This window comes from Delphinus delphis, chromosome 3 (genome assembly GCF_949987515.2).
Source record: "Delphinus delphis chromosome 3, mDelDel1.2, whole genome shotgun sequence".
In the NCBI taxonomy this organism is placed as follows: domain Eukaryota; kingdom Metazoa; phylum Chordata; class Mammalia; order Artiodactyla; family Delphinidae; genus Delphinus; species Delphinus delphis.
This window is the reverse complement of record NC_082685.1, coordinates 60,356,071-60,380,408: the sequence shown is the minus strand read 5'-3', so window position 1 is coordinate 60,380,408 and position 24,338 is coordinate 60,356,071. Positions and strand designations below refer to the sequence as shown.

The 24,338-nt window shown below is 42.7% G+C and overlaps 1 pseudogene; it reads left to right on the top strand.

Annotated features, from left to right (window-relative positions):
• Positions 1 to 9,354: 9,354 nt before the first annotated feature.
• Positions 9,355 to 10,173, top strand: LOC132422404 (small ribosomal subunit protein uS2-like; annotated as a pseudogene).
• Positions 10,174 to 24,338: the final 14,165 nt, after the last annotated feature.

Genomic DNA, 24,338 nt, shown 5'->3' with positions numbered 1-24,338 from the left:
CTTGACAAGGGGCTGGAGCTTGGCCTTCAAATGCCTTCAAATCAAGTTGTATTTAAAGCTGCCCTGCAAACATGGAAAATCCCTGACATCAAACTGATACCAATGCCCACTTTTTCTCTGTAAACTTGGGCCACTTGACATCGAAAAAATATTTGTGTGTGTATATATCTCAAACTGAGTCACTTGGCAAAGACTATGTTACATTGTCCCACGAAATACCATTCCTCAGAAAAGATGCTTTTCAAACAGTTGGGTATCAAGTTGCTGCAGGAAAAGTTAAAGATCTTAAAACAATAATTTTTTTGAAGACAGGAGATTCTGGTTGTGAGAGTGAAAATACTTTCCATGAAGGCCCAGGTCTGTATTTTCCCCTTTTTACTGATAAATGCTGATATAATAACCAGTCACTGGTGTTCTGACGAAGGCGGGTGTGGAGGATGAGAAATAGTGCAGGAGAGCGGTTCTGTCATCAGGGTTTTTGCAAGCTCAGTCTCATCATTGCTACCTCAATCTTACTATACTTTACTTCCAAATCTTAAACTTGTCTTCCATGCTTGGGGCCAGATTCCCTACCTCACACAAACGCATCCTGGAACAAGTGACTGAAGGAGGAAGTCTTCAACTTAAGCACAAGAATGCAGCAACAGTGCCTGTTAAAACTGGCCTGGAGGATCCCTTAGTGTCTTTAGGGAACTTACATAGCACTGTGCAACAGCCAGTAAAAACTCCATGCTCAAAATAAGATAATAGTTAACATTTATTGAGTACTTATTACATACCAGTCGCAATTCTAAGCACTTTATGGGAATTAAACCATGTAATGTGTACAGTCATCAAATGAGGTCTGTACTAATTTGTCATCCCCATTTTTTTACCTTTTAAAACGCTGTCTGCCCCTTAGCTTCTTGGTTCTTTGGAGAAGTCGTTCTAATCCCTATGAGCCAGGAAGCAGTCTCACTGTAGCCCTATGAAGGAAGTAGTATAATTATCCTCATTATTTTATTTTATAGCTGTGGAAACTGAGGCACAGAGAGGCAAACAATTTGCCCAAAGCCACACAGCCAGAAAGCAACAAAATTTGTATTCAAACCCAGAAGTCTGATTCCCAGGTTCAGTCCTTAATATTCTGGCTTTCCTGCTTCTCTGTGTTTTTTGTATGCCTCTTCCATCAGGATATATACCTCTTGTGGGTCTATTTCACCCCTGTATCCTTAGCACTTGGGAAGGTGCCTGGGGAACAGTGGGCCATCACTAAATCCTTGTTGGGTCAAATCATTAATGTGAAAAGTTTTTGAAATAGTAAGAAATGTGCACATAAACTGAGATTTTATAAGACTTCAGACCTAGTTTCTAGGGTACATATTTGGAGGTGTGTGCGCTTAAGAAAATATATCTTCTACATAATAGAGACTGAAAAGGCACTTTGCTTGGCACTTTGTGCCGTAGTGGCCCACGGGGACAAACCCGTAAGATTTCTCACCACTACTCTTACTACTGTAAGAGCGTGTGACATTATTGCTTTTCTCGTTGCACGTTGTTCCTTACGAGCGACGATGGATCATTGGTGTTTGGCGGCTCTATGTGGCCACATTATCTTGGTGGCAAACAAGGGAAAAAGAAATTGGCTTTCTGCTTAGTTCCCCAAATCCTCCCGCATCTCTAACTTCCAGGCCTGTCCTCTGCAGGCACTAAGAAGGAGGTTCAAAGGCTTCCCAGCCTATGGCAAACACTTTTATTACTAAGTCCAGTATCTATGCCCTTTCCTTGATGGTAGAACCCTGATTAGTTCAGGGTGGCAATGTGTCCAGCCAAACATTCACTTTTTCAGCCTCTCTTGCTGCTATAGGTGACCATGTGACATGTTCTGATCAATGCAATGTCTGTATAATTCTTTTGCTTTCTTGGTACTAGGAGATAAAAGTAGCTGAAACCTGCCCTTACCCCTTGTTCCAGTTTGGGCATGGATGTGATGGCAGGAGCTTCAGCAGCAATCTTATAACCATGAAGGAATGGAAAAGAGAATTGCAGCAATAGCAGCACTAACACTTTACATAAATAGAAATTAATCATAAAAAACAATAACAATAAAACCATGAAAGCAACACCAGAAAGTAACAATAAGAATAGAAGAGTGATACTAAATTCTAGCTAGATATCACTGCCTACTGAAGACGCTGAGCCTTGAAACTCAGTAAAAATGGAAAGCTGTTATAGAAATGGAAAATACCATGTGCTGGAGAGATGTTAAAAGATATGCGAGGGTCATATTGAACCTTTTTCCCTGACATCATTGGAAGATTTAAGAGACTTGAAAGGACAGTCATCTCACTGTGTGAATCAACATTATTTAATGCTGTGTGTATGAACCGTGGAAATCATTCCACACAGCATCAGGTGTGCCTCTCACACTGAGGAAGACCCCTCTTACTGCACAGATGGGGGCTGTACCCAGAAAGACGAATGGATTTGCCCGAAGCCCTATCTCTAGTTAATGGTGGGGGATAGTATAGTGTTGTGATTAAGACCAGGAAGCCTGAGAACAGACTGCCTGGGTTCAGACCTTGCTTCTATCGTTTGTTAGACACATGGCCTTGGGTGGATGTCTTGACCTCTCCAAGCTTCCATCTCCTGACCATAAAACACCGATGAGTGTGGAAAATGGGGATAGGGTTGTCATATAAGGCCTATCTCAGAGAATTCTTGTAAAGATTAAAAGAAATGTTTATGCAGCTTGTCATGCAGATTAAGTAGCCTCAGTTTGAAATTTGACAGGGCAATGTAGTCTAGCTTAGGACTCAACAAACTGTAACCTACTTGGCCAGATTCAGTGTAAACCCTGAAAGCTAAGAACGGTTTTTAATCCTTTTGAAGTGTTATTAAAAAATAATTAACAGATAAAAACAAAGAAGAATGTGTTACAGAGACCATATATAGCCTGTGATGTCTAAAATATTGACTATCTGACCCTTTACCAAAAAGGGTAGTTCACATACCACATTCCTCATTTTCAGAAGATACAATCTGTCATCTCCCACTCCTGGGAAGGGCACAGCTAGGAGCTGGTGGCTCACGTGTCTCTTCTCCCACTGTCCTTCTCTTATTCAGGTCAGCCCTCCATACAGAGGGGAAGGGAGTGGGGGCCCTGGAATCTTCGGCTGCCTGATTCTCTGCAGTGCTGGAGGCCCATCATTTCCTGCAGCTGTCTGTGGAATGAGCTCGATGGCGTCACGAGCCAAACATCTCCTCTTGGTGTAACCATGACCCACCATCAGTGGTATCTAAAGTAGGCCCTGGTTTACTGAGAACAGTTTTGCATATTGAAGTCAGAAGAAAAGTGGGTGAACTAACATCCTTTTCTTCCTGGGCCAAATCCCGGCCTGACCAGCTAGCCTTGCGTCACCCACCCTCCTACCTACCCCCTAAGAGCTGGTGCTGGGGATAGGTGATCAGTGGACATTGGTGCTACTTGGGCAGGTTATCTAGCCTTTCCAAGCATCAGTGTACCATCTACACTCAGCCACACAGGAATCTGGGGCAGATCACCTAGGCCTACCTCACGGAGGGATAGGAGTGTTCCATTTGGAATACTTCTTCAGGAATGAGACACGTTTCCATTTGGAAATTTGGTCTGGTCTGATCCAGTCTCTACTCTCCCCTCACCTACCACCCTCCAGTCATGTTGGTTTCTTACTATATCCAGCCTCCAGGCCATTGCTCTTGCTGAGCTCTGCCTGGAATATTCTTCCTCAGCTCTTCCATGTATGGCCCGTTCTCATCCTTCAGGTTTCAACTCAAAAGCCACCTCCTCCACGAAGCCCTCCATGACCATAGTAGTCTTTGCAATCTGCATGATTCTGTCTTAAGGTCTATTCCTCCTTGTGGGCTGTAAGTTCCATGAGAGCCGCTACGATGACTGACTCTTGTTCATTTGTATTCCCAGGGTGCAGTCTATATTAAGTATTCAGGAATTACTGGTTAAATGAATGAATGATGAATACATTTAATCTTGTAAAAGCTTATTAAATTTATATTATTTACGAAATGACCAATACATATTCTCCGTGGACCAGTAACAAAAAAAGAGCAAATATAACATTTTAAAAACCTGAGCCAGGAAAGTGATTCAGCAATGAACAAAATAAACCTTCCTGTTCTGTAGTCCCTTGAGAAATTTGAAGTACTTTTTAATCTCTTCTTCTTTTTCAGTTCTCATTGAACTACATGAGGAAGGCATATCAGGTGTGGGAACTCCAGCTCTGTAAAGGATGAAACAGATAGAGAGAAAGAGAGGTGACTATTCTTAACAGTTCTTTCCCATCTCCCCACCCACTCAGTTATAAAAAAGAAAAGAATTAAAAGTACTTAGATGGTAGCTCTGCAATTCAAAACACCATTAAACAGCAGATGTTTATCTACGCAAAGTCTACAACTTTTGAAGTTTAGCTTCTAGGATTTCTTTCAGTATCAAAATGTATGTATGTATGCAAATGATCTCTTACAAAGGAAATACACCAAGCTCAGAAATTAATTACTCACGTATTTTATCAAGAAGATTGGAGAGTAAGATGCTTACCAAGATTTAGCATAGATAACATATTTTACAATAAATGACAAAAGGCTATACTCAACCAGTTATTTTGTTCTAAAGATAAAGTTTGACATTTTTGTTTTGTGATAAAAACCCATGTGTCATGGATTATTTCTCTGGGAATAAAACAAAATGGTTATTTGTTCTAGGAAGCCACAGCACAAAATGATACACCCCCAAAAAAGGCACTCAGTTTCTAAGTAAAACCCATTCTCCTTTTTTCAGTAAACAACCAAGCGATAACTAGTTATGAGAATCCTCAAGCACTAATTTCTTAATCAAATAGTTATTTCTAAGTTTTTCTCAATCAAGTGTGATGGGGCAAACCCCACTGGATGTGCTGTCATCCCTTTAGGGGCTTCTCCCCCAAGGAGGTGATTTCTAGCTGGGTGCCCAGCACCCTCCCCTTGCATCTATCCCTCCTAAGGAAATTCTGGGTCCCAAGGACACAGAGCCTACTGCTCCCAGACTGGCCCCTATGGAGTTTCCAGAGCTCCGAGACCAGCATCCTCTCTTCCCTCCCCTCCCCTCTTCTCCCCTGCACTGTTGGTGAATAACAATCCAGGCTACCTTTGTCAATGGAATTTTCACACCCTCCTATCGACACAGCCCATCATTACCTGAAACCTGCCCCTACATTAGTTAAAGACTGTGGGACCCCCTATGCTGTGGCTAGCTTACTAGTGTCCATCTAATTAAGAAAGGATAAGAACTCCTGTTCTGGATCCCATTGGGGAAGGCACTAGAATTTGTTGAACCCTGACTACATACAAGGTGACATGTTAAGCACTTTATATATATTATCTGACTCAGGCCTCTTGACAATCTTTACTAGCCCCATTTTTTTTTAAAATTTTATTTATTTATTTATTTATTTTTGGCTGTGTTGGGTCTTCGTTTCTGTGCAAGGGCTTTCTCTAGTTGCGGTGAGCGGGGGCCACTCTTCATCGCGGCGCGTGGGCCTCTCACTATCGCGGCCTCTCTTGTTGAGGAGCACAGGCTCCAGACGCGCAGGCTCAGTAGTTGTGGCTCACGGGCCTAGTTGCTCCGCGGCATGTGGGATCTTCCCAGACAATGGCTCGAACCTGTGTCCCCTGCATTGGCAGGCAGATTCTCAACCACTGCACCACCAGGGAAGCCCCTACTAGTCCCATTTTATAGATGTGGAAATTGAAGCTCAGAGAGGCTGAGAGTCACCTTAGTCACACAGCTGGCAGTGTGAACTGGATTTATCTGCTTAGCTGGACTCTCCGATGCGTCCCAATGACACTTCTACTTATATTGGTGCTATTGTACCATGACCTTTCATTTCTGTGGCTCTTCTGTATATCTAAGTATATGGTTGGGAATATCTGCCTGCTTCTTATTACTTGTCATTTTCAAAAGTGCCTTAGATGGCTTCAAACATTTATAGTTCTAGATTGGTTTTAGAATCCTTTTGATAAGTTTCCTCCCCCAAAAAATCATATTAGGATTTTAATTGGGATTGTGTTCAATATAAACTGAAGTTAGGAAAAAATGATGTCTTTGAAATATTGAATCTCTCCATCCAGGATGATGATATGTCTCTATATATTCAAGCCTTTTTTATTTCCCTCAATTCAATTTTATATTTCTTTTTTCGTACAGGTTTTGCAGAGTTTTGTGAAGTTTATTCCTAGGTCTACCTATTTATTCAACAGTATTTATTGAGAACTTATTATATCCTGAGCATTGTTCTAGGTCTCTGGGGATAAAGCAGTGAGCAAAACAAAGTATCTGGTCTTGGGAAGCCTACATTCTAGAAAGCAGAGAAAGACAATAAACAAACAAATATCTTGGTAATATGTCAGGTGGTCATAAGTGCCATGAAAATCGAAAGCAGGTAAGGAAACAGTGAGTGATAGAAGGTGGGAGTTACGTTCTTTAAGGTGGTCAGTGATTTTGATCAGTATTAAATCTCTGATACGGTGATTTGAGTGGAGGTCCACAGAAAGTGGGTGAGTGCATCAGGCAGATATCTTGGAGAATATTTCAGGCAGTGAGAATAGAAAGCTCAAGGGCCCTGAGGATAGAGTGTGTCTGCCATGCAGGAGGAACAGCATGGAGGCTAGTGTTTCTATAGCAGAGTGATTGAAGAAAAGAATGGAAACATTGGGGTCAGAGAGGGGGCCAGAAAGCAAATCAAATAGAGCATGACAGGCGGTGAGGAGGACTTAAGATTTTACTCGAAATAAGGTGGGAGCCATCGGAGAGCTTTGAGCAGAGGAATAACATGATCTGACCTATAGTTTAGGTCATGAAGAATAGCTGCTGCATGGAGAATAGCTGGGACACAAGAGTGGAAGACTTGATCGCCTTTTACAGTTAGATCTGATAGGCTGGTGGGCTGGCTAAATGAGGAGAGAGAAAGAAAAGAGTCATTGACTGACATAAGGAAGACTGCAGAAGACACAGGTACTGGAGTGGAGGAGTTGCAATGGGGTGAATTTTGTTCTGGACGTGTTTAGTTTGAGATGCCTATTAAGCATCCAGGGGCCATGTTGAGTAGGTAGTTGGGTAAAGAGGGTAAAGAAAGAGATGAAGTGTTTTCTATTTTAATAGCTATTGAGTGCAGGGTTACATTTCCTAACTGGTTATTGCTAATATTATAGGTATAGAAGTTAGCTTTTGCCATGTAGCAAAAGCCCACAACACCTTAGTGGCATGCCACAATAATCGTTAATTTCACATATATTTATGGGCTTCAGGTGGGCTTGACTGCACAGCTCTGCTGATCTTGTTTGGGTTCACTTATATACCTGCAGGTTTGCAGGAGTTGGTTAATCTAGGCTGGGCCTGGCTTCCACATACCTGAGACCATTGGGATAATCCCATGTAAAAGTTCTTCTCGTGTAGTGGAAGACATGTAGGAGTAAAGCCCAGTGCTTCGTTTCATCTCAGGCCTCTGCTTGCATCACTTCTGCCTACATGCCAGTACAAAAGCAAGTCATATGGCTGATCAATGAGCGAAGCAGGGCACCTTGCCCATGGTGAGAGGAGATGTAGCAGTTATATGGCAAAGGGCATGGATATGGGGAGGAGGGAGGAACTAGGCCAAATGATGCAATCCAACACAAGAGAAAAATGATTAATGTTTGTATCTTTATCTTATACCCACCAACTACTGAACCCTCTTATTAGTTTTAATGATTTTCAATGGATTCTCTTGGTTTTTTTCCTTAAGTAGATGTTCTCATCTGAAAATAATAATCCTCTAGTCCAGGGATCAGCAAATTTTTCTTAAATGTCCAGCTAGTGGATATTTCAGACTTCGTAGGCCATATGGTCTCTGTCCCAACTCCTCAACTCTGTTGCTGTAGCAGGGAAGTAGCTAGAGACATTACATACATTAACGGCTCTGGCTTTGTCCCAATAAAACTTTATTTAAAAATAAACAAGCAGTCAGCCCGTTTTCTGACCCCTGCTGCTATAATCAATTTCTTTAGAATACTATGTCTTGTTTCCTTTTGTTGCTATTATTTCACAGCTAGATATAAGGAAATGCCATTTTTGTCATAGCAAGCCTCGTGGCCATTTTCTTCACTCTACTGGGAATACTTTCAGTGTTTTCCATTTAAATATCATGTTTGCTATTGATTTCATCATAAAGAATGGTTTTGTATTTCTAGTTTACTAAGTTATTAGAAATGTCTCTCAATTTTACAGAGTGTCTTTTTAAGTTCCTGTCAGGACCGTGAGTTTTATCTTTTCACTTATTCACGTGATAAATTATTTTAATAGATTACCAAATGTTGAATCATCCTTACATTCCTTGAATAAAATCTATCTGGTCATACTATGTTACCTTTTTAACACATTGCTGGATTCAATTTGCTATTCCTTTATTTTGAATTTTTTATTTGTAATGCACACTGGGAGGTCTTCCTAGGCTCAATCAAACATTCAGCTAAATGTGGACTCAGCTAAACATTCAGACTCACAAGACTATCCTAGGTCACACTCAGTACCTGCCTCCTCCAAAGGGTAGAGGATGGACATAATTTGCAGGAAGGCAGCGTTGGTTGCTTCTCTCCATGGGAGCGGTCATCCAGGAGCCATTCCTTTAGCCCTCCACATGAGATGGCTCAGGTGTGAAGTAGCAAGGCTCCCACTGCAAGGGGATAGGATGGTGGTGGCTTAAAGGCCTTGTGCCCCATAGAAGTCAATATCTCTTGGAAAAGTTCCAATGGGGGGGGTTTCCAAGTCCCCTGCATTCAGGGGAGCCCAAGGCTGTGACGTCCCCATGAGGAATTTATAGTTCATTGGTAGTCCTCCCAGTCCAGACACACTTTGCCAATCAGGCCCAGTTTATATTTTACCTTCATCTGGTTTTCAGGGAAACAGAACTAAAAAATTAACGGAAAGGCCAAATTCTCTTTTGGAAGGGGAAACTGTTGTGTTAATACATTACATGCATCATCTACATCCATAAGTTCATTCTTAATTTTCTCTTTTCTGTGCTTTTTCAGGTTTTGGTCAGGATTATGCTAGCCTCATAAAGTGCGTTAGGAAGCTTTCCATTTTTCTCTACACTTTGTAAGAGTTTAATCAGCCTGAGAATTTTCAGTGTTCCGTCACGCCTCCATGGAAAGCAGGGGATTTTTCTTGTTCATTTCCACAAACCCAGTGACAACAGTGCCTGGGACACAGCAATTAGATTATTTGCTGTCCTTTCTGTTCTACCTAGACAGGGGTGCGTGGCATTGTTCTGGGTTCCTGTCGTAACTTAAAGGGAAACTTTCACAATGTCTGGAGCCCTTGAGGTCCTGCAAATGAAGGAGGGTATGTCCTCAAATTCCTTGCAGCAGGAACCCAGTTAGGTGGCACCAACCTTGACTTCCAAATGGAACGGTACGTTTACACAAGAAAAAGTAATGGTATCTACATCACAAATCTGAAGAGAACCGGGAGAAGCTTCTGCCGGCAGCTCGTGCCGTTGTTGCCTTTGAAAATCCTGCTGGTGTCGTGTCATATCCTCCAGGACTACTGGCCAGTGGGCTGTGCTGAAGTTTGTTGCAGTCAGTGCGGCCACTCCTATTGCTGGACACTTCACTCCTGGAAACTTCTCTAACCAGATCCAGGCAGCCTTCTGGGACCTGCAACTTCCGGTGGTTACTGATCCCAGGGCCTGCCCCGCATCTCTCTGGGTAAGGCACGCTCTCCTCTGCGCCGTGTGGACGTTGCCGTCTCACACATGCGCAAGGGCGCTCACTCAGTGCATCCGATGTGCTGGATGCCGACCGGGGAAGTTCTGCGCCTGCGCGGCGCCATCTCCCATGAGCACCCGCGGAAAGTCACACCTGATCTACGTCTACGGAGACACTGAAGAGATGGCAGAGGGAGAGCCGGCTACAGCTGAAAAGGTTGAGAGCACGGAGGAACTTCTGGGTGAACGGACTGCTCCAGCTCCCGAATTTACGGCCCCTCAACCGGAGGTGGCAGGCTGGGCTGCAGGCACAGGGGCTCTCTGCCCTCTTCGGCGACTCACCGGTGAAGACGAGTCAGCCCGCCTCCCAGGACGGCACTGCAGCCAGTGGGTAGGGACATCCGCCAAGTCACCTTAAGCTGTTCTTCCGCAGACTGTGAAACACAAAATGCAAATCAGGTTGACGGAAAACAACCGTTTCTTTTTAAAAAAAAAAAAGCATTGCTGAACGAATTAAGTTCTTACAAGAACTTGTCCATAAAATCTGGTTCTGATGACTTTTGGAGGTTAACTCTGGCATTTTTTTTTTTTTTTATCTTTTTAGTGCTCTATTAGGTTTTTCACTTCTTGATTTTTTTTTTTTTATTGTGCATTTTCCTAGAAGATGATCCCAGGTTTTTGCTAACAAAGTAATGATATTGTGCATTTTGCCCACATTTTCTCTTTGGTGAAACTTGTAGGAAAGTTTGTATAGTTGATTATTTTCGGAGAATCAAGTTATGCTTTTATTTATCAATACTGTGTATGATTTTTCTTATTCTAATTTAGCATTTTTGCTAAGTTATAAATGATTATTGCCTTTATTAATTCCTTCTTACCCGATTTAGATTATTTTATTGTTCCTCTGCTAGCTCCTTAAGTCACATGTTTGCTTCATTTTTTAAACAGATAGTAGCTCCAGTTATTGAGTACACTATCACATGTATTATCTCACTGAATCCTCATAACACCCCATAAGGCCTCATAAGAAGTCTTTAGTATAGTGGTTATGAGTGCAGACTCGAACTACAGTTGCTGCCATTTGTAACTTGTGCATGTGACTTCTCTGTGCTCCTATTTCTTCACCTGTAAAATGGGATAATCATATAATCTACATTATAGGCCTGTTAGGGGAGATAAATAAATTCATACACATAAAGCTCCTAGAACCGTGTCTGGCACATAATTTGCACCATGGAAGTAGTTGATATTATTATTTAAAGGTGAGGAATTGAAGCTTTATAAAGTTAAGTAACTTGCCCGGGATCACATAGTTATTACTAGATAAGAAGCCAGTCTTTTGAACACAACAGCCCTGTGTAGATTTTGGGGTATGGTTTGCTTGTTCTCATTAATTTCTTAATAGTCTATAATTTCAGTTTTGTTTTCTTCATGAAGTTTCTGTTGGTTTCTTCCTCTGAATGAAACCTTTTTGCTTCTTCCTATCCACGTGATCTTCATCCTTGGAACTCAGAAATTTCACCAGAATTTGTGTAGTTGTGGCTATTCTTTTTGCTCCTGACCAGCAAATAGCCCATTTGATCTGAAGATCATAATCTTTCTTCCAGTTAAAATCTTTTCTATTAGTTTTTTGATCACCAATCTTCATTTTTGTCCTCCTATAATTCCTATTGTACATATTTTGAAATGTCTTAGACTTAGCTTTCTTGCCTTTGTTTTTCCCTTAAATTTCTTACCATTGTTTTTACTCCTGATTTCTGGGGGAACTTTTGGATTGGGTCCTTTAATTCCCAATTCAGTTATTTGCAGAATCCAATCTGTTGTTTAAACACCTCTATTGAGGGTTTTTTCCCCATCAATGAATATTTTAACTTAAAATTTTCAATGTGCATTCCAAATAGTATGTAATAAGCTCATGAAGCCCATCATGCACCATTTTTTTTTTTTTTTTTTTTTTTTTTTTGCGGTACGCGGGCCTCTCACTGTCGTGGCCTCTCCCATTGCGGAGCACAGGCTCCGGACACGCAGGCTCAGCGGCCATGGCTCACGGGCCCAACCGCTCCGCGGCATGTGGGATCTTCCCGGACCGGGGCACGAACCCGTGTCCCCTGCATCGGCAGGCAGACTCTCAACCGCTGCGCCACCAGGGAAGCCCCCATGCACCATTTTTATAAAAATGATTAATTAAGAATTCCACCAAAGCTTTCATTTCCATTAAAGTTCTTTGACCCTGGATACAGCCATCCAACTTCTCTTTCTCCAAAATCTGACACCCACTGTCAGACCCTAAACCAACTTATTTGGTTCAGGCTCACTCTCCCCCATACCTTACTTCAGCATCTTTCCATCTTCTTTTTTGATCTTTAGTAAAGTTTTAATTTTAGAACAGTTTAAGCTTTACAGCAAAGTTGTGAATATAGTACAGAAAGTTCTCATATAGCCCACATCTAGTTTCCCCAGCTATTAACATCTTACATTTGTTGCTTATGTACATGGTACATTTGTTACAATTGATGAACCAATATTGATACATTATTATTAACTGAAGTCCTTACCTTATTCAGATTTTCTTAGTTTTTCCTTTATGTCCTTGTGCTGTTCCAGGATCCCATCCAGGACACCACAGTATGTTTAGTCGTTATGTCTCTTTAGGCTCTCCTTGGCTGTGACAATTTCTCAGACTTTCCTTGTTTTTGATGACCTTGACAGTTTTGAAGAATACTGGTCAAGCATTTTGTAGAGAATGTCCCTCAGTTGAGATTTGCCTGATGGTTTTCTCACGATTAAACTGAGGTTGTGTGTTTTGGGAGGAAGACCACAGAAGTCAAGTGTTGTTTTTGTCACATCATATCAAAGGTACATACATCAACATGACTTATCCCTACTTATGTTGACCTTGATCATCTGGCTGAGGTAGCATTTGTCAGGTTTCTTACTGTTGGTTATTCTTTTCTCCTTTTTCCATACTGTACTCTGTAGAGGGAAGTCACCATACGTAGCCCACACATAAGGAGCAGGGAGCTGTGTTCCATTTTCTTGAGGGCTGAGCATCTACAGAAATTATTTGGGATTCTTTTGCATGGGAGATTTGTCTCATTTATTTATATCAGTATGGACTCATGAATATTTATTTTACACTTTGGATTACAATCCAGTACTGCCTTATTTATTTGGTTGCTCAAATTGCTCCAGCTTTAGCCACTTGGAGATGTTTGAATTGTCTTCTGTGTCCCTTTTGACCCTATCACTGTGGGTTTTTTCGTTTTCTGAGCACTGTATTACTTTCTGGTACTGTAAGATATTTCAGGCTCATCTTGTCTGTTTGCTTCCCCAGTCCTAGAATCAGCCATTTCTCCAAAGAGTGCAGGTTCCTTTTATTGGGGAATGGTATTAGAAAGCAAGATGGAAGCTAGCTTTGTTCATTGCTGCTGGGGTTTTGTTTTTTCTTCTTTTCAGTTGTGCAATTGTATTTTTTATCTTCAAGAATTGTTACATATTATTTGTTTTCCTAATAGCCTGCTCTTGCTTTATTGATACAATGTAAGAATAAGAATTGTTAAAAAATATAAACACAGGAAGTGGAGGAGGGAGAAGCTCTTTTATTAAGCGCTTTTCATTCAGTATTATTTACTCTGAATGTTCTATTTAAGCCGCTGAGTATTTTTATATATTTGGTAATTTTTTGCTCTGCTGATGCATATGGACAGTTGTTCAGAAAGATAATCAGGACGGGCAGCTGAGATGGGTTCCAACAGAGACTATGTAAGCCAGTGTAATTTCTTTCCGTCCTTAACAAACATAGAAGACAAATTTAGATGTATAATTTTTCTTTAGCAGCTTACAGATTGAATAGTTTGTTCAGGATAGGGATGGTGCTGTAAGCAGTGCTAAGCTGCTTGGGTGGAATTTCATGTTAGCTCAAGAGCAAGGTCTCCTTCTTGTCTTGGAAGTTGGACATCAGCTACCACAGAGCCTCCCTCTAGGTGACATCTTGGCCATCACAGAGTCTTCCTCCACCCAGAGGACAAGCCCTGTCCTCAGCAGCCTCAAGGATGCAGATTTTAAGCAAGGTTACTGGATTCCACTCCCCTTGGTCTCTAGCACCTGCTCTAGGTACTTTAGGTAAAAGACTCAAAATGAAAAAGTATTGAGCTTTGTCTCTGCTCACTCCTTTTTTTTTTAAAACATCTTTATTGAAGTATAATTGCTGTAAAATAGTGTGTTAGTTTCTGCTGTATAACAAAGTGAATCAGCTATACATATACATATATCCCCATATCTCCTCCCTCTTGCGTCTCCCTCCCACCCTCCCTATCCCACCTCTAGGTGGTCACAAAGCACTGAGCTGATCTCCCTGTGCTGTGTGGCTGCTTCCTACCAGCCATCTGTTTTACATTTGGTAGTGTGTATGTGTCCGTGCCACTCTCTCACTTCATCCCAGCTTACCCTTCCCCGCCCCCCCAGTGTCCTCAAGTCCATTCTCTACGTCTGTGTCTTTATTCCTGTCCTGCCCCTAGGTTCGTCAGAACCTTTTTTTTAGATTCCATATATATGTGTTAGCATACGGTATTTGTTTTTCTCTTTCTGACTTACTTCACTCTGTATGACAGGCTCTAGGTCCATCCACCTCACTACAAATAACTCAATTTCGTTTCTTTTCTTTTTATGGTGGAGTAATATTGCATTGTATATATGTGCCACATCTTCTTTATCTATTCATCTGTCGATGGATACTTAGGTTGCTTCCATGTCCTGGCTATTGTAAATAGAGATGCAATGAACATTGCGGTACATGACTTTTTTTTTTTTTTTTTTTTTTTTTTTTTTGTGGTACGCGGGCCTCTCACTGCTGTGGCCTCTCCCGTTGTGGAGCACAGGCTCTGGACGCGCAGGCCCAGCGGCCATGGCTCACGGGCCCAGCCGCTCAGCGGCATGTGGGACCCTCCCGGACCGGGGCACGAACCCGCGTCCCCTGCATCGGCAGGCGGGCCCCCAACCACTGCGCCACCAGGGAAGCCCGACTTTTTTGAATTATGGTTTTCTCAGGGTATATGCCCAGTAGGCTGATTGCTGGGTCGTATGGTAGTTCTATGTTTAGTTTTTTAAGGAACCTCCATACTGTTCTCCATAGTGGCTGTATCAATTTACATTCCCACCAACAGTCTGCTCACTCCTTTTATAGTAACCTGCTCTATCTCTAGCTCCCTGAGGGGGTACAATGGCAATCCTTTCAGTTACCCCAGGTGAACATCCTCTCATGGTGGGATGTCTGACCAGCCCTCCCTTACTCCACGCCTACCTGGGCCATTCCAACTGAAACCTCATAAAATAACAAGGTTGGCATGTTAGTTATTTACTGCTGCGTAACAAATTACTCCAAAACGTAGCAGCTTAAAACAACACACATTTATTATCTCGCAGTTTCCGTCTGTCAGGAATCTGGGCATGGCTTAGCTGGGTCCCCTACTTCAAGGTCTCTCACAAGGTTGCAATCAAATGTCAACAAAGACTGTGTAGTCTCATCCAAAGGCTCAGCTGGGGGAAGGATCTGCTTTCAAACCCACATGGTTTGGGCAGGAATCAGTTCCTCTGTTTGGACTGAGGACTTTGATTCCTCTCTTGTTGGAGGCTGCTGTCAGTTCCTTGTCACGTGGGTCTCTCCGGTATAGCAGCTGGCTTCACCGAAGTGACCAATAGAGAGCATCTGCTAAAAAAACAAAAGATCTTTTATAAAACAAAAGATCTTTTATAACCTAATCACAGAAATGACACCCTATCACTAGGTCCAGCTCTCACTCAAGGGGAAAGGATTATACAAGAACACAAATACCAGGAGATGAGGATCACTGGGGTCATCTTAGAAGTTGGCCTACCACATGTAAGGATGGACCCTACTCCAGTCTCCAGCTGGGATACATAATTTTTTATCTGGTATGGTTGGGTTGTTTCTGTGGGACTCTGGGAAAGAATGCACATTAAAAAAGTGGGCTTAAAACATTTATCTAAGTCCTGGTTATGATGAACTTTATTTTTTATATGCTGAGTTTGAAATATAGAAAGAGCTTCAGGTGAAATTTTTCATTCTGTTGTTCACTTAACAATAATTCTTTTACCATTTTCTGTAAGCCAGCTTTTAATTTAGATATTCTGTGTACATTATCTCACTTTAAACCTCACACCAATTGTTTGTGGAAGGCATTACTACCTGGAATTTTGGGGTGAGAAAGTTGAGGTATAGAGAATTGAGGTAACTTTCCAATGTCTGGGCATCCCAATACCCTAAGCAGCTCCCTCCCAGCCCCAGGATTGGCTGACTCATCCAGCTGCAGTCTCCATCTCAAAGGGGACAGGGCTCTGTGTATCAGCACTTGAGGATTGTGGTAGGATCCACTTCCTGTGCACCCCCTCAGATCTGTTAACTCTATGTAATTGGTCCCATATGCAAACAATTGGCCTCTGTCTCAGTTTCCACCTCTGTATCCTGCTCCCTTGGATGGAATGCATCAAAATGACTGTCTCCTTATACATCTCCTTATACAAAATGACTGGTTCCTGACTCGGTCTCCTTATAATCATGGCAAGCCCTGCTCCTCCTCCACGGCTAGTGACAGGTCCTAGAAACCCAGCCCAGCTTAGAGGGCAGGTTTCTCACTACCCACCCCACAACCCACTGGATTACTTAGACCTCCAGTATCACTAAGCTAGTGAGAGGCAGAGCCAGGATTCAACCCATGCTCTTTGTAGTATCTCATTCTGTCTCTCAGGTTGACCATTAAAGTAAACAGTTCAAACTCAATCACTGTTTGTATTGTTCTTTCCATAGTCTAGATAGTATTAACTTGATTAAATAGGTAAAATAGAATAGAGGAACTTAATAAAGATACAGTGACCACAGTCACAATTACAAGTGAAGGTCAGGGTAGGGGTAGCAGGCACCATGAACTAAGAGCAATGGTGGGGAGAAGCATGAGGCCACAGGCACCATGCACATCCCAGGGGTTTATTTCACGGCTCCTTTTGGTGGAAAAAAAGGCACCATCTCTGGCTACATTTCTACTGTTTCCAGAATGCCTGGGACACCAAGCATGGGAGCCAGCAGAGGCCTCACCCACAAAACCATGTGCTTTAGTGTCTGCCTAAAAGAATGAAAGACTAATGTGTTTTCCAAGTTGATTTCAGAAAAAAAGATAAGCAAAGCAAAGAAAGTCACCTTGCTCTTCATGACGCTGCATAAGAGGCAGACTGGAGATCCTGTGCAGTACCTCTAAAAGTTCTCAGTAAGGGCAGGGGATCTCCAATAGCCAGTGTTCACTTCAGTCATCCTGATGGGGTTTCAGTTTGGCTCAAAGAGTGCAGAAATTGCTGAATAGAGTATCATCTTAGTTAACAATGGTTACATGATTTTATGAAGTTTTGCTACTAATGGTCCTTTTAGATAAGATATTTGTTTTATTCATTCCAACTTGTCCGTATTATCCTTCTAAGGAAGCATTGGGGGTCTGAGGTAGGGTCAGGGTCAGTATCAGAGTGTGGGTAGGGTCTTTTTATAGGCTTGTCCCACTGGGAATGTTTGATTCAGTTGCACACTCCCTTTTTCCGGAAGCTTGCTCCCTCCTCTTGTGGCCCCAGTGACAGCACACGCTCGTAACTTTCTTCTGCCTCGTGCACTACCTCTCAGTGTCCTTTGCTGGCTCCTGGCTCCGTCCAGCCTCTCTGTACTAGATTGCCCCAGCACTTGGTTCTGGGCTCTCAGCGCTTTTCTACATGACTTAGATGCTCTCCTTCATTCCTGGCTTTACCCCATCCACATGCTGGTTTCTCTCAGTTGTATCTCCAGCACTGGCAGTTTCAGTGAGCTCTATACTTGTGTTACAAGTGTACTATATTTAAATATGTCTAGATTGCATTTCCCTCTGAATAATCATATCACCATTTCCCATAATCCCTTGGCCATAGCAATGTGACTGGAAAGAATTTTTGTATCCTTCAATTACATTAGAATTCTGTATATAGGGAGAAGATTCTCCCTGCCCCCACCCCATCTCTGCTGTCTGGGCTCTGATGCTTGCTTCCCAGGGCGGGAGAGGAATGGACCAGGATGAATGAAAGTTGGAAGCCCACCTCTTCTGGTACCAAGGGCTTGTTGGGAAAAGAAGGTGGGGCAGAAGAGGCAGACAATGAGAGTTTTTGTTCAGGCTACTTTGGAGGCTAAGAGAGGAGATTGTCTCCCATCTGGGCCTGATGCCAGCTTGGGTGATGGGAGGCAGATGGTGGACAAACATATCAGAGTACAATCAGTGGTATGGCATGGTCAGGCAGAGACAGGGCTGGGTGGTCACTCTCTAAAGGTATCCTCAGTTCCCATGTGATGAGGATGGGACTCAGAAATGCCCACATGTTCCGAAAGTGTCCGTGGACCATGGCTGGGTAGAGAGCTAGTAAACGTTCATAGGGCCACAGTGTGGTTTGGGTCAGGGGCTGGGTGGAGAATATGGCAGGCACACAGAGGGCTGTACAGGGCCAGCTGACAAGAGGCTGAATCATCCAGGGAGTCCCAGAGCCTGAACCGAGCTCTCACCAGCCATAGGCTGCCAGTTTCAGCAGTGAACAGCAGCAGGGCAAGCAGTGACCAGGGCCATGCAAACAAGGTGCACTGCTGCAGAAGCCAGAGGTGGTAGAGGACACCAAAAGGAACAAAGACTCCTGCCAGGCACTGCTGGGAGTGCACCATGGGTGCCCACCATCTTGGGGGAGAGAGGGGTGACGGGATGGAAAGCCGAGAGATTGAACCTGTTTAAATTCTTCCCTCAGTTGAAGAATAGCAGACTGGGCTGACTCTAGTTCTCTTCCTCCACCTGCCCCCATCCCTCAGTGGGTCAGGAATCTCGAGGAAGATGTAAGAGGCTATGATCTCTTCACACTTCTGAGCTCTACTTAATAGAATCAAAAATGTCCTCAACTCATATGTCTGACTGTTTGACACCTAACATGCATCTTAGGCTAACTTTGCCAAAATTGAATTCTTGACCCCTCTCCTAAAAATAACCTAGCCCACTCCCCGATTTCCCTCCCTCAGTCAGTGACAGCACCGTACCCCATGGGTTTAAGGATCAGCATTGATTTCTCCTTTCCCCTCGCCTCTCACATCTAATCCATCAGTAAGTCCTGCCAGCTCTTCATCCAGGCATACCCTAAACCCACTTCTTTTTTTTCTCCACCATAACTGTTATCCCTACAAAGATTCTTTCAATATCTTCCCCCCCTGTTCTCACTCCTGAGGCTGCTTCCTGCCCATATGGTGCATTATGTGTGATAGAAAAATATATGCCTTTCTCCAGGTGAACGTAGGCCCCTGCTGGACACAGGGCTTGGTGAGTTGTGCAAAAGCTGGATTTCAAGCCCACTCACCTACTCTGCGTGCCTTCCTCGCGTAGGATCCAACCTACATAAACAGAACCAGCACCCCTCCTCACTCCTAAGCTTCTCCCTATGGTCCGTTACCCACCAGCTGCCAGAGGGATCTTTTAAAAACACGAATCAGATATCACTGCCCTGGAAGACCCTCACTGTCTTCCCCAAACCCTTAGCACAGAGTTTCAGCTCCCCCCACCACCTGCTACCCCGTTACCCACGGTGTCCTGCATGCTGGGACCCCTGCTTCCTCCTTCAGCCTCATCACGCTCACTGGTGGCCGCTCTCTCTCTTTCCCTCCTGCACAATGCCGGTCCACTCATTGTGCTCCTGCTGTCCCCTCATGCTGGGAAATGCAGGCTGGCTCCTTGTCATCCAGGTTCAAGCTCAAATGTTACCTCCTCAGGAAGGATTTTTCTAAACGCCCCTATTCATACCGCCCTCCTCCCACACGCTTTATCATATTACCTGTTTTGTTTTCTTGAAAGCATTTACCAACCTCTAAAATCATCTTTTTAATGAAAACATTTCCTCTCTCTCTCTCAAGAATAAAAGTTCCAAAAGCAGGGAAAGCATTTCTGTCTGGTCTGTTTTCAGAGTCTTGAACAATGAATAGCACATATTTGTTGAATGAACACTTGAATTAAAGAATGAATGGTGAAGATGCATGTGGTGCTATTGTAGGTGTTTCATAAAAGGACTGCACTGCTGACTGGCAAAGTCAAGTCTTTAGTGTTTCTCTGAGAGACAGTGATGTGGCCCTCGACACACACAGAGGGAAGAATAGCACAAGAAACCAGTGAGCAGTTTGCTGGACAGTGAACCATACACTCATGTTATAAGTTTTTCGATAAATGACATGGCAAGTTGATACCAGTGCCATTGGCGAATCTTAACAAAAGTCATGCTTATGTAAAGTTCTGTCAGTATTTCAAAAGTTCAGAAATAATTATTGTGATGTACTCTACTTGGAATATAAAACCGTTGATAGAAACTATTGATGTCTAGATTACCATATGAGTTAAGGCAAAGATTTCTTACCTAAAGAAAAACTTATTTTAACAAATAATTCACGTAGTATATTCTATTTTGCTAATTTCATGAGGGTGAGAGTGAGATCTCCCCACCCCTTCCTTTTTATAATGTCTAAATTATATAATATGGTAAAAGATGCCCTTCAGTTCTGTGTTTATGATATTAAGGAATCTTTTGGGGTGTTGTTTTTCATTACTCAATTTAAAACTAGAAAAGAGCAAGTTTGAAAGTGTCTGGGTACTTTTGAAAGTGTCTGGGTACTTTTACCATATGCAAAATATGCAAAACATATTCTCCTGATGACCATCTTATTTTCTGACTCTGAAACTTATTTTTTCACCTTTTGTCTTCATCCTGGTTGTGGTTTAAAAAGTCTGATCACAAAGAATGATAATAACACATACTAAACAATAATTCAAATAGAATAATCTTCACATCTATTCATCATCAAGTGCTCAAGTTTTCTAAAACGTTGTTCATTGTGTTACTAAATCTAGGAACCGCCCATTTTCACACAGTTTATTCCACAGCCCTTGTAAATGAATATTACTACTTGTGACTGAGCCCTGTCGTAACCAGTTCATGGAACTACTACAATGAGGGCATTTATCAGAGTCACCATCTTCTGTTACCTTATTTGTTCCTAACGTTCAATCCTCCAAAGATGGGCTTGTCGTCTGAGGCTCTGGCTTGAGGTTTCTCTTCTCACGGTTCCTTCTGTTCAATTTAGGAGAAGCAGTAGTGGCATAGCAGACTAGGTTTCATGGCATTTATTGAGATTACTGTAAGATACTAGTTACTAACTTACGCTCTGTTGAACAGTAGAAAAAACAATTGATTTTTACTTGAAACCCACTCTACTTTTCTTCTTCTTTCCTCTTTCTCCCCCTTATTGCCTGCTTTCCTCCCTCCCTCCCTCCCTCCCTCCCTATCTTCCTTCCTTCCTTCCTTCCTGTGTATACTGAGTTTCAACTCTGCATTAAACCCAGTGTGAAGTAACTACACATGAACACATTTATAAAAGACCTTATTCTGTGCCTGGAACACAGTAGATGTTCCATTGGCAAAAGAATAGAATCAAGTACATGGTTTCTACCTTTGATCCTGGCATGATCGAATCTTTTATTTGGAGTTACCTAGGCACAAATCAATTAGTTTAAATTGTCTTATCATATCACAGAATCTTTGGCAAATGATCCTTCATCTTTTGCTTAAATAAATGAATTTTGCCATGATGCAGTATGGTATGGAAAAAGACCTGTACTTCATTTAGAAAGTGTTGAATAATTCACAAGATAGAGTATGTAAAGCACTGTGCAGTAGAAAATGTGTTGGAATGGAAATCAATAGATCTGATTTCAAGTCCAAATTTCGTCCCCAGTGTGCTGTATAACCTTGAGTCTACCACTCCCTCTGTGTGAACCCCACTTCCCCCATTTGAAAAATTAGAGGATGTATTACTCAGGATTCTTTTAATCAAAAGTGACAGAAATCTAGCTCAAGCTAATTCAGGCAAAAAAGAGAACTTTTCAAGTCACACATCTTCAGGCATGGCTGAATCCGGGAATCAGACAGCATTGTTGGAACACTGTCCTTCTCTCTGCTCTGCTTATCTCTGTGTTGGCCTTACCTCTCCTCCTGCAGATGGACTTCCACTATGGGCTCAAAGGAAGGAGCCACTGTAACCTCACGTTTGCACCATCCCAACTTATTAACTCTAGAGGAAAGGACTCCTATTTCCCAAGATCTGCATACCAATCTGAGGAAATCTGAGAGTGGTTTGCTTTGGTCACATGGCTATCCTTTGGCCCTATTTCTGTTGCTAAGGGGAGTAGGTACCATCCTTGTTTGCATACAGATCACATGTCTACCACTGAAATTGGTTTTGGGGAGGGATCTTCTTGGTTGCCACCTGGTGTCCGTTTTCTGGCCACAGAAAAGAGCTGGAAAGACTTGGGATGGCACAAGCGTGCTCTCAGCCTTCCCAGGCAATCTGTTTCTCCAAGCCTCTGATAGATGAGGAGACACTGAACCAGAGAGACATTTCTCCTTTAAAGTAAAACTGTGGCCCATTTGCTTTGCTCATTTCTCTGCCCTGTCCTAGTGGATGGTAGTAAGTTTGTCTGCTTACTAGGAGGGTTTCTATTTCCCAAAGAGATGAGGTACTCGCCAAAAGTGAAATGGCTAGACTGCGAATAAGACTGGGCTAAAACTCATACCTACCTTCTCCCATCCAGCGTCCTCTCCACACCACCGTGCTTTTTCTTTGCTCAAGCAGGTAATACTGATTTACCACTTGGTGCCTCAGGTCATGGGCTACCCTAGTGTGGAGGCAGTTGACAAGTTAATTCCTCCTGGGCCCAGCTTGAAAATCTTCTTATTAGTTTATATGATTTGCATTCCTAGAATACAGGCATTTTTGGAGCATTCTGGTTGACAAGCTCAATCAAATATCACTGCTTTTGGTGGTTGAGAGTCCGCCTGCCGATGCAGGGGAACGGGTTCGTGCCCCGGTCCAGGAAGATCCCACATGCCGCAGAGCGGCTGGGCCCGTGAGCCATGGCCGCTGAGCCTGCGTGTCCGGAGCCTGTGCTCTGCAACGGGAGAGGCCACGACAGTGAGAGGCCCGCGTACCGCAAAAAAAAAAAAAAAATCACTGCTTTTGATTAAGAAGATGTATAGAATGAATGATTATGTTGAATTACAGGACCTTTTGCAAGAAATGCAGTCAGTCATTTCCAGGCACACACAAAAGCAAGACATGGAATGTGCACTGAGGGGCTCAGAGGACAGCAGTTAACGTTTAGGAACCTCAATTTCCTCACCTATAAAATGGGAGAGTTACACTAAATGACTTCTAAGGTCCTCCAGAAGTCTGTGAATATATGATTCAAGGCCTGTTGGAGTCTCTTGCAGACTTTAGACCCATGGGGCAGAGTTTATTTTAATAAGCAGAGCAGCTGTGTGCTGGAGATGCTTGGGGTGCAGGGGTTGGGAGTGTTTGGCCTACTTGACTCTATCTCCAGGGCATTGGCAGTCAAAGTCCTGCCCCCAAACACAGAGGCCTGGCTTGTTGATTCCTGAAACGTCACTGCTGGCATTTCATTCATTTTACTTCTGGCTTTGATCTCTCCAAAAGGACATATAACAACTTTGGAAGAGGCAGCTTATTTAAGCCATAATCAGAGGCTTTCCTGTGTGCTAGTTTTGAAAGTAAGAAGAGTGAGGGTTCCGGGCATGAGAAGAGGGGATTTAAGGTGATGAGGGGCATGCCATTAGGAGACCAGGGCACCGAAGCCACACTCTAAACATTTGACAGCTTTGTAGGGGCTCAGTCTCATAAAGGACACTTGTCTTTAGATTGTAAGTGTGGTCAACACAGAGCATACGTGTCACTCACACTTTGACCTCAGGAAAACACTTATGGTTAAGAAAAAAGTGCCGAGAGTGAACCCCTCTTCCTTCGCCAAGCCTTCTCTGAGCAATCTGCTCAACTGTGATGTGGTAAGAAGACAGGAAGAACCAAGTGAAGTTAACTGAGGTCACTGGCTGGCCCAAGGTCGCCAAGGCACTCTGTTGATAGTCAACACTTCATTTCACTTTTTTCTCATGCTGATAAGCGAGGCAACAATAGACTTTCTAAGGCTTAAATGACATATTGTAAATGTCAGCCTGCTGCTTGGGCTCCTCTTTCATTTTCTGTTCTATTGCAAAGGTGTCAAAAGCCAGTGAGATCTTGAATCCATTAAGCCTTCTACTGCTACCTGATGTTTAAAGTGATGTATAAGTACATGTAATTATGGTGCTCTTTTTTTTAAAACACATTTTAAGATGTTGAAATGAAAGGTATTATTTAATACTTAATTTCTAAAACATATAAAATGTGTAATGATTATATGCTGTCCTTAGCCTAAAATGAGAAGTTCTGTCTGTAATTTTGTCTTAGTACTTCTGCTGTTTTTTCTTGGAGTAGGGGTGGGGGAGTGGTAGTGACAGGTTATACCAACCTATCTATATATAGGCTTGCTCTGTCTATCCATCCATCTATCCATCTTCTGTCTACTGGAACAATTTTGTGAGATGACAAGACATTCATTTACTCATGCCCTTTACAATTATGCTTTGAGTACTTCCTAT